Source organism: Fukomys damarensis, unplaced genomic scaffold, assembly GCF_012274545.1.
Source record: "Fukomys damarensis isolate Sample0158 unplaced genomic scaffold, DMR_v1.0_HiC HiC_scaffold_9, whole genome shotgun sequence".
Classification (NCBI taxonomy): domain Eukaryota; kingdom Metazoa; phylum Chordata; class Mammalia; order Rodentia; family Bathyergidae; genus Fukomys; species Fukomys damarensis.
In genome coordinates this window covers 21,740,771-21,752,122 of record NW_022900921.1, presented here as the reverse complement: position 1 = coordinate 21,752,122, position 11,352 = coordinate 21,740,771, and the positions used below count along the sequence as shown (strand labels likewise).

The following is an 11,352-nucleotide window of genomic DNA, read 5'->3' as shown; positions in this document are numbered from 1 at the left end:
GAGGAGGAGGAGGAGGAGGAGGAGGAGGAGTCGTCCAGCATGAAGGGGAAGAACACAGAGAGCCTGGCCACAAAGGCTAATTCTTCGAGGTTGTTGCTGTGTGTCCTCAGGAAAGTGCAGCTACTTCTCTGGTCTTACATTCCTCCTTGTAAAATGGAATAAAATTCTATCTACCTGTGGGACTGATAAGAGAAATTCACAACTTGAAATTTACAAAGTACTTAGAAACTTGCCTATAATTATAACAAATACTTTCTAGGTATAGCACTTGTTAAAGAAAGGAGTTACCCAACCTCGACGTAGGAAGGTCCAAGCTCTGTTCCAAATGATTTCTCATAGAAAATCCCCAAGGATGTATCAGATACTCAAATGATGTAGCTTAGATCCAACCACAAGCTTTGCCTTAGGAGTCTCTGGAATGAGGTAGCATAATTTAAGGGAGATATAATGGGGTAGCTACATATTAGCTGTGTGATCATACACAAATCACTTAACTTCTCAGTACTATAAATCTGTAAAATGAAGTAATGATGCCAGCCTAGGAAGAAAATGTAGGTGATACTCTATAAACTGCAAAATTCTTAATAATTAAGGATTGTTTGTCTTAGTGCTGTTATTATTACAAAAGTAATGACCAAGATCTACCCCCATCGAGATAGTAAAATCTATCAGGCTCAGTCCGGATACAATACCAAGGGTGCTACAAAAGCTCTAAACTGACTGAGTAAATCCATTCCAGATCTTCCAGCTCACTGCTTAATTTATTAACATTATTTACATCATTTTTATGTGTTAGCATTATTTCTTGCTGTTCACAGACAGTATTCCCATAGTTCTGCCTGAATAAACGAGGGCTTATCTTCTCAAGCCTCCTTTACACATAAATGAGGAGGACTTGCTTGTTGGAACTTTAGCCAGTGTGGATGCCCTATTACAATTCTGTCCTGAGTGCTTCTTACAAAAGTTGAACCCTAGCTACCCAAATACTGAGGAGTGACAGTACTACAATCTACATTAATTAATCCCACAAAACTGAAGTGGCATTAAAGTAAAAAAGAGAATGAGATGAACAGAAGAGAAAGAAGGTCATTTAGGTTATGGCAAAGCTCTTAAATAGTATTTGTTCAGAACCAGGATGTACATGACATTTTGACAGACACTGACAGAAATAATTTTCATTACCAACCCCACATTTTTCAATATTGTCCTTTTGTACTCAGTGGGCCATCACAGGATTAGTGCATTCTTTCTAGAAATGAGCAAACTATTGTGGTTGTGTACTATTTAATTTGAAAACTTAAAAGTTCAGTTAAGATCTCTGGGAAAAGATTGTCACTAACACTGTTAACAGCCTGCTCTGAACAGTGGGACCTAATCCTCAAGAAAGCAATCATTTCAGTGTACTCCCCAGATTCAATCCCCTGTCTGAAAATGGCTTAGCTGAAGTCATTCCTCATCTCAATGGGTAAGGGCTCTTTGCTGAAAGGAGATTGGAAAACACTGGTTTAAACAAAGTTAAACAGACATCCTTACTGGATGCAAGAATTCTGAGCTCTCAAGACATGGGGCAAATTTCTAGGCAAGGGATCCATTTAATTTTCTGGATAGTCTCTCAAATTTCATTTTAGAAAGGATAAAAAAATGAATGGAGAAAAAAATGAATGAAGAAAAATTAAGATTATGTAGTGTTTCTCAGTAGGAGCCTATGTTGACTGTTCTAATCCAAAATCTTCCATCAGGAGCAATACAGACCTAGTTCCAATGATGAATACAATTTTCTAGGTATTTTCCCCATCCTTGATGTTCTGTGAAATTTTCAGGGCATTCATTCTTATTGGCCAGCAATAGAAGTTAGGCACAGGGACTCTTATTTAACATATTTGTTTTAAAACAAGGAATTGGAAAATAACAAGGAGAGATAAATAGTATCCTTGTAAAGGTCACTGAAAAATATCTCTACAGAATGAAGAAAGGCCACAAAAAGAATATTAGTTAATTTTCTGAACTTTTAAACTACATATTTGGACAACCAGAGCTTCTGATCTTTAGGATCACTTCTGAGTGGGCTTGGAAGAGCTCCAGGCTCCAGTCCTGGGTGAGGCTCAGAATGATGAGAAGAAGAGCCTTCTCCACAGATCCTGATAAACTCAGCCTTCAGCACACAGGCTTTCCTGTAAGTGCCGAAGAAGGGCCAAGTCTCATCCATAAATTAATTCTGCAGAGACGGGAATGAGACTGGAGGCGATGCACCCTCAACGGTTACACTGTCCATCACCTGCCACTGGCATTGAGCTGCCACCTTTATGACATCTAAGGAATTCTTCAGCGGAATGACAGCCACATCCTCTTGCCAAACCCAGCAGTTACTCAGTAAGTGATGCGTAGCCTTTATGAGTGCTGTGAATGGTGAGATCTGGGGTTGGATTTATCTCCCGCATACGAATGAGTCATCTAATTGTTGGGCCAAGACAGAAAAGGGTGGGGGGAGCACCTTATAAACTTCATCACACCCACCTAATTTTTGGAATCCTATTAACAATCTTCCAAGAAAGTACTTTTTCTCCCCCTTGGCATTTTTGAGATCAAAGTATGCAAATGAGTACCCACACAACTAATGGTATATAATTATATCTTACATAATATTATATTTTATTGTATCATATTATATTTTGCACAATCATAATAATTGCATAATAATTACCACCACGGTGTGCAGGCAATACAGCACTGAAGAGCTGAGGCTCCGAAATCAGACACCTGGATTTGAACCCAGGTCTGTCTCCCCCGTTACCCTTTCGGAAACGCTCAATCGCAAATCAATCAGCATTTTTTTAATGTACTCAGTGCAGATAAAAATAGCCTCTATCTCATAAGGCTGAGCTGTGGATTCTGACACAGTTCCAGTAAAGTATTGGATTCTAAATTCAACAGCGTTGCTGACAATTATCATTAGGTTGTGAGTTAATAATTACGAGATAGCATGGTTTGTTGGTATAATTTCAGAAACTTTTGAAGGCCAAAACATGCAGTGATATCCCACTACTACTAATTTGCTGGTTAGGGTCTAAGCTTCCACCTTTACAGCATCATCAAATTTAACGTCAGGTCCTGATCTCTGTTAACATGCAAATACTCTGGTGAAAAAAATGTTTTAGCTGCTTCCGGTTGCCTGCACATTAGCGGGTTTCACTGAGGCACAAAGAATTTCTGGCTGGGGGCCCAGGGGTGCCGGGCTCACTACCTTACCCAAGAAAGGACAATGACACAAACCAAAGCAAGTGACCTGATGATAACTGTAATAAAAATCCACCAGGAAAAATCCACCATACAGTCACCACCTCTTCAAACCATTAATGACCATTTTAATGACCACATCAGATGAACACTTGTTGAACTAAGGCCAAAATCAAACAAACATCAGATTCCAAAGACTAAGTTAGATGGCTGCCAGTCTAGAGTGTACTGATGGGATCAGCAGCACTGGCCATGACTCTTTAATCTGGGATTTAGAGAAAGTAAAATTTGATAAGCATGTTTCAATTTGTATGTTGTCATTCATTCCCATGGAGATAAGTCAACTTAATAAACTTGTGTATATTTGAAGGAAAGCATTTCCCAGTCCATGAAAAAGGACCAGGCTAACAGTAGTCACTGGCCTCTGCCTCTGAGCCATCTAATGGCATGACCATGCAAAATTTATGTGACTTCTCAGGATCTCAGTTACCTTAATACAAGGCAATGAGTTCAGCTACATCACCTCTGGAACACTGCCTTGAATTTTAAATTATACCTAAACTAAGTGATGAGTTCTACAAACCATATGAAACTATCATGTTCTTGGGAGAAAGCCTGACAATTAAAGTCATCATTGACGACATCTCAAATCTCAACCCACATCTTCTATCCAACTTAATGCTTGTTACTAGTTTGGTGAATGTCCTTTCAATTTTCTACCTTACACACTTAGGAACAGACCATTTCAGTAACACAGTTCTATCAGTCTTTTAACTGCAACATACCACTCCCTAGCAGAAATGCCCTCAGTTCATCTGGCCCTTTTGCTGGAAGGCATTCCTGGGATCTTATATCATGCTTTATCAATAGTGCTGCAATGACCCCTATGTATATGTATGGGCACTTCTCTAGGTCAGATACTTTGTCTATGCCTGGATTATAAGAAAGTATAATTTGTCACATAAACCAGAACACTGATGTTATGGTTTAGATCAAAATGTCCCCCCGAAAGCTCATCCAGAGGTGGGAACTGGCCGGGGGCAGGGGTGGCTCTGGGGAGGTTGGGTGTATTCTTGTCCCCATTTCCTCCCTTCTCTCTCTGCTTAATGATCACCATGAAGTGAGCGGCTTTCCTTCACCATGTCATTCTGCCATGCCATTTCTACCTCAGAGCCAGCCATCAATGGACTGACCTCCCCAAAACTGTGAGACAAAATAAACCTCTGCTCTTTTAATTTGTGGTTGTCAGGTATATTACCCCAACAACAGGAAAGCTGACTGATACAACTTATGAGGGATACTAATAATTATACTAGTACAGCAGAAAGAAACTGGAACAAACCCAGGTAACATAGAATATATGGTTTCCCTGATAGGAACCATGTATTATTTCTGGATTAAAAAATTAATAGGTACTGATAAATGTTGTCCAAAGTAAACCCTACGGGATATTTTTAAGCCTTCAAATACTACTATCTAAGGCTTGAATTTTTCCCCCTGCAAAATGAAGGTTAGAAATATCAGACGTTTATATCATCCTCAAATGGCAGCTAAATATCTTTCCTTGCTGAAAGGCAGAATTCTTTTATAGAGATCACACACTGGCTCAGAATTCCTTTCAACCCTAGTTTTGATAGTCTGTAAGTCCCTTTCCTTTGAAATGTGGTGCTTTTCTTTACTGAATGCCCCTTTTCAGTTTCCAGAATAAGGTACTGGTGAAAGGGAACGATCAGCTTTTTAGCACAATAAGTCTTCCTTAATTATCAGTCTCATCTCTCAACTGCAAGGTCATCATTTTCCACATGGTGTGGCTGAAAAAAGGCTCTTTGAGAGTGCAGTATTATGGCTTTTGTCATCTTCAATTACTTTCCCTGTGGACCTTCCCTGTGGACACATCTTCCTTGTCACTTCTCTTTTATGCATATCTGTTCCTTTAGGACTCTAATGTTTTACAATCCCTAAAAGCCAGCAAGCATCAATTAACTACACTTCAACAAACAATTCAATTCAGTTTTTATTTTGTCCAGAATTGGAATTTGGAAATCAAAGATTAGCAGCAGAGCCCCACCTCAACAAAGAGTTTTCACTTGATCTTAGCCAAAAGGCAGAGAAGCAATCAGCAAGGAGTTTTCTTCATAAACAGAAAGGATGTAGTGTGATGATTGTGTTATCAACACTACAAGTTTGTTTCACTGATAACAGAAATTAGTAGAGCTCAAACTCTGCATCAAAGGAAACTTGAGAATACTAACTTCAACTCTAGGAAAAGTCACTAAGCAATGAGGATTGTGAGTATCCAGGTGCAAAACAAGCACAATCAATTTATTCACTAGTATTTCGTAAATGAGAGAATCTCCAACACTCCCAAATGTTGTGGGAGAAGAGCGGTTGTATAAGCATTCACTAGTTTACTAATAGCTTGAAATCGCTGTATGGCTCAATTAAAAAAGAGGTGGCATGAAGTATCAGGAATCCCTAGCTAAATCAGTTGCATTTAATAACTATTTCCTCACTAAAGTGGTGGAGTCCTTGGTCCAGGAAATGCTGTGAGCTGATGGTATGATTATATGTGAATTTCACTAGCTTTCAGAGTGGGTAAAAAGGGAATGATATATGTGCTTTAACTTAAAAGGGATCCAGTATATTTGCATGAATGAATTTAATCTTGGATTTAGAAGAATAAAAATGTAGCCTGCCTGCATCTCTTTATAGAATAGTGGTTAGCTGCAAGGGTTCCAGAGACTTACTTTCTTTCAAAGATGGACTCTACTACTTGGTAGTGGTGTGAACTTGGCATGTTACTAACATTTCTGTCTTACTGGACTCAACTGAAAACAGAGGTAATAATTACATCACATGCAGATTCTGCACAAATACCTTAAACATTCTGATGACCAGCTGATTATTACAGGACAGATGTCTAGTACAAAAAATGGTGCAAAATACTGGCTGTTGTTATTAAAAGCAATAGTCTACATTTTGAAAAGTTATCTAACAATCCCCAAGCTAATATCCACCATGTGCCAGATACTCTTCTAAACACATTAAATATATTAATAATGTTTGATCTACAGTCAGTTCCCAATGTTGAATGAGTTCCATTCTGGGAGAACATTTGTAAGCAGGATTTGTTCCTAAGCCCAACAAAATGAATCTTATATAGTACACCTGTGAAAGTTTATAACTCAAATGTTTGTAAGTTTGAGTCTTACTGTACTCACATCCTACAGGACAGCATTATCTCATTTTACAGATGAGAGAACTGGGCACAGGATGTTTACTCAATAGCTAGCTAGTACCAAAACCATGGCTCAAACCAAAACTCTAGAGTCCATGTCCCTAACCACTCCACTAGGCTGCTCTCACCTTGTAAGTTCTTCTGTTCCCATAATAAGTTTCTTGAGTTTCAGTATAGAGACAGCTAGGAGAGCTGGGAACACAGCATAACCAAAGAGACAGTGATATTAAGTTCCCTTCCAAAGAGGCTAGTTCCTCTGGTATGTGCATGCATAAACTTCAAAATATCAGTCTTCTGCGTGACAAACACCATGAGCATTATTTTGTACCACATGCAGGAGGCAAGCTGCTTGTTTATAATGGGTTCTTTGTGAATCCCACATGCACAGAGGCCTCAAATTTCAGAATTTAAAGCATATACTTCAGCCTGGTGGAGTAAATGTGGAAGGCAAGAAGACCTCAAATCTACCTTGGATTCTCATTCATTGCCTGGCCTCTGCCCTGCCTCTGATCTGCTTTATCGTACCTGAGTATAAACATGAGAAAGTAAGAAATGAAGAATCAGAGAGCTTTTCAATTTTACTGGAGTAGTAGGGTTGGTACAATCTTACAGAATTCAGTACAGAATGTTTTAAGAAATATGATTTCGCTAATAGTTTTCTAAATCAAATTGTATTCTTTAGTCAGATTTACTGTGGGGATCACATTCTGAATCACCAAATGCATACCTCCATTTTTTGGTAGTATTTGCCAGTTTACTTTGGGGATGTCATTTAGTCCCACATGAAGATTCTTCAGCAAAACAGTTGCTTGTTGTTGCTTTCTGGTTTAACATAACTTAAATAAGTATATCAATAATTTCCTTTACATGTTGATGATAGACTGGCGTAATGAACACCAGTAGAGAAATATTTTGTTCAACTCTTGACTCTACTTGTGGGCAAAAGATCTTTGTCAGTCCCCTAAATAATTTCTCAATATATTCAGGCAAATTGAGAAATAAGTCAAAATTACTAAATTACTATTTGTGTGATTGACTATGTTTGTTATTGACCTTGGACAGGTTACCATCCATTTTGATCTGTTTCCCATCTATAAAATGGGACTACTGGATTAAATTAAATCACATACAAAACACATAAGAGGACTACAGTTACTATTTGCTGTTTTATTGTTGTTTCTAGTACTGAATTAGAATAAAGATCCTCGAAGTGCCAAAAACCAACTTATGAACAGTGATAATTAGCATTAGTTCCCCTTTCTGTTACATTCTCAACTGTTCTCTTACTTACTTCTGACTCATTTGGATTCTGTCAGAGATCATTTTGAATTTTCTAGGTCTGTCAGTTTTTAACTCGCACCTAATCTCTTGAAAATGGCAAGCAGTGGGGCCTCAACATCAAGGCCTGGAATGCATAATAAGTGGCAAGGGAGGCAGAGAGCTGGTCGCTGTCCAGGTGATGCATGTGTACTGCAATTGCTTTCTGGGGAGCCATCCCTCTCTGTGTCCAAGAGAATTCTCTTCACCTGGCTTCTGTCTTTGGTCTAGATGTTGGCTGTGTAGAAAGGCCACAGTGTAGCCTTGAAAAGCCAGACGAATTTGTCATGTCACCATGTAAAGGGACTTTTTAGATTGTTTACTCCAAGGGGTCCCAATAATTCAACAGGAATCAGGGGATTATGAAAATGATTGTGGCTGGCTGGGCATAAAGAAGGCATGGTTGAGATACAGGTAGTTGCAAAGCTTCATAGCCTCCCCATCTGCAAAGTATAGAACTGCTTAGATCACATGGATTGGTACTTTATAAGGAAGTGGGCCCATGTCATCTTTGAGATGCCAAAAGAACAAATTCTTTTTTCTGGTAGAATCTCTTGATTTTAAAATGTTGACAATTAAATTCAGTTTTAAGACATGGAATGTGCCAAATTAAACATAAACAGTTACCAGTTTTCAAGTTCTGATTAAGCCTTGGTCTTCTGAATCCAATTCAGTTCTTCCCAGTGACCCTTCTACGCCAAGAGTTTAAGGGCTAAAAAATAAGAGCTTGTTGGTCTGGTTCATGGATATAACTCAGCAGCAGTTCCTGGCTCACAGTGGGTGCTCAAAATTGTTTTATTCTCTGGATAAATGAATCAATGAGATTTCTCGTAAGGGAGGTATAGACAGAGAAAACTTTTGTTATGGGTTATGAAAGAATCAGAAAGAGCAAAGGATACAGTTACTTAATTTTTAGGTACAGAATATAAGGGAAAAATCAAATTGAAAGTGAAGAAATCATGAAGATTAGGAGAAGACAGGTCAAAGAGAGCAAAGAAGGTGTGTTAGAGCCAAGGTTTGCTTTGAAGGGTGATCGTAAGGGTGTAAAGTAGCCACACTATGAAGCAAGGACATCAATGTTCCTCAGTGTAGACACTTGACTTCAAAGGGCACACTCAGTAGACCCAGTGTGTCAGGGCACATCTGCCACCAAGCTATGGTGCGATATGGGTCAAGACACTTGAGTGTTCTCACTCCATTCCCTCATCTGTAAAAAAAAAAAAAAAAAGTCATGATCTCACCTACTTTATCAGCTTTGGCAGCCAGAAGTGAGGATTAAGAGATAATGTTCTCAAAGCCTCTTGCTCAGTACACAAAAAGTTCTTAAATGGAATCAACCTTGCATTTGTTATTATAATATCTAAGCATCTAATCCCTTGTTGATAAAAATGAGAGGGTTACACCAGTGAGATCATTTCAAAAACCTAATTGGCTAGAAAATGTCTAGGCAGAGACGATGATAAGATTATACTATTCCCCAATGAATAAAATAGCAAAGTATGAACTAGTTCTGTTCATAAACTACACAATCCCAGAAAGCCAAAACATACAGGCTGCCACAAATACCATAGGGAATTTCAGTATGTTTGTTTTTATTTTTGTTTTATTTCATCTTTTAGGGTGCCTTTTTGCATCAGACATTCAAGTAACATCTTCTAAAGAGTCAAAGAAGCTAGCTGAAAAATAGATCCGAAGAGTACTCTATTGTCAGTGAGTTTCCTTGGCAATGAGCTTGTTCTGTTCCCAGGGTGCAGCTGGGGGAAGAGGAGGGCAAGAAAATTGTAAACATGTTCTTCAGAGTCTCCCTATAGTCCTAACCATACATCAGGCTGATAAATAAGACTGGAGCAGAGTAGAATTTCAACCAAACAACTTTGTATACAAAAAGAAAGGTTATCTCTCCTCTTGGGATGAGTAGTTTCCATCAGGAACTGCAGAGCTCTATAAACTTCAACAGCACATTCCAAACTCTCCTAGACCAGTAATGAAATCGTAAAAGTAGAGCTGTCCTTTAAATCTTTGTGCTTGAAGTTATGACCTGCTTCAAATGACAGGGAACTTGAGACAACATTTTAATAGTTATGAATGCATTTAGAGAGAAATCTTGGCATCTAAGGCAAGTGGAGAAGGCACTACAATTGAGGAACAATTTACTACCAAGAAATCAATTTGAAAATTCTATACAAGATTATCACCCATTAAATTGTCTTTCTTCAAAATTGCAGGCCCTAAAATGGTACTTCTGGACAAGGAATTTTACAAACAATAAATGCTAATTAACTAATCTATTCAAATGGGTTGATGGAAAGAATTAAAAAAAAAAAAACTACCTCTTAGAGAAAAATCTCGGTACCCTTGTTATACTGCTGCTGATTCTACTGCTACTTTTGGTTCTTTTCTTTACTGAAAACTGACAGGCACTGGGCAGTGAACTGGACCACTGCAGTTTTCTTCCTCTTCATACATCATGAGTACAATGCAGTGTAAATGAACATACACACACACAAGTGAACATAGATGCATCTTAAGAAGTCTGGTTATGATGCAACAAGTTTAAGTGGACAGAGGTGTTCATTGCAGTAATTATTAAAGTGGAGAAGGATGTTGATGTCTTGATAAGACCCTGTGAAAACACATATATGTACACATAGACAGACACATATTCATGTACACATTAAGAGATGAATTTTTGTGCGGCAAAGACTATTAAGGACTGGTTGCAAATAGACCAACAGTCCTGAAAGTCAGCAGATGAGAAGAAAGGGCACAGAAATAAAAACCAGGCTTCATCCTAGGAAGCCAAACTATTTAATAAAAAATAAGTAATAGCTTGACCCATAACTGAAGGACAAAATAAAAGGTGTTAGAGCAGCAGAAAAAGATAATTATTTTCCTCTTCTCATACCCAGGGTCTTTCACACTGACAGTCTTTCTGTAGATGCCTCCCTCCCTCCCTTCCTTCTTGCCTTCTTTTCTGCTTCCCTCTTTTTTTTTTTCTTTTGTGGTATTGGGGAGATAGAACCCACTTCATGCTGAGGTATATCTCCAACCCTTTTTTTGAGGTGGGGTCTGATGAAGTCAGTAAATTGCCCAGGCTAGGGGAGAATTTGGGATTCTCCTGCCTCCAAGAATGCTGAGATTATAGGTGTATGCCACCACACCTGGCTTACATGCTGTTTTCTAAAAGAGCCAGGTTCTTTAGTCACTTTCCCGCCTGACAAGGTATACTCAGCCTGTGTCTTCTGGTCTCAGGGATCTTAAATGATAACATCATTCTAGAGAAGACAATTTAAACTCAGAAAACATCATAGAAATAAAAACACAAAGATATTCCATAGCCTCTCAGTAGCTGCTTCAATAGTAATGACAGTGTGTTGTTACCTCTCCTGAGAGTTGATTAGAAACAATTTTCTTTCCTTTTTTTTTCTTTCCTTGTTACTAAGGCTTCCATGGAACCTGTTGATAGAGCTGGTGAACTGGTGTACCACTTGCCTGATGTTGGTTTTATAATACATTCTTTTTTTTTTTTTTTTTTTTCCGGGGGTCAAAATCGGATCCTTGTG

At 38.5% G+C, this 11,352-nt stretch overlaps 2 protein-coding genes across 7 annotated transcripts in view; one reads left to right on the top strand and one right to left on the bottom strand.

The window, feature by feature from the left end:
* Dock2 (dedicator of cytokinesis 2) overlaps window positions 1-11,352 on the bottom strand; it is a 418,217-nt gene that overhangs the window by 143,349 nt on the left and 263,516 nt on the right. The gene's annotated exons all lie outside the window — the stretch shown is intronic.
* Insyn2b (inhibitory synaptic factor family member 2B) overlaps window positions 1-11,352 on the top strand; it is a 108,291-nt gene that overhangs the window by 48,173 nt on the left and 48,766 nt on the right. The window contains exon 2 of one of the 4 annotated variants that reach the window (XM_010622197.2): window positions 2,222-2,370. The exons of the other annotated variants lie outside the window; for them this stretch is intronic. The gene's annotated coding sequence lies outside the window, so the exon portion shown is untranslated. The remainder of the gene's footprint in view (window positions 1-2,221; window positions 2,371-11,352) is intronic. 4 annotated transcript variants of the gene reach the window in all.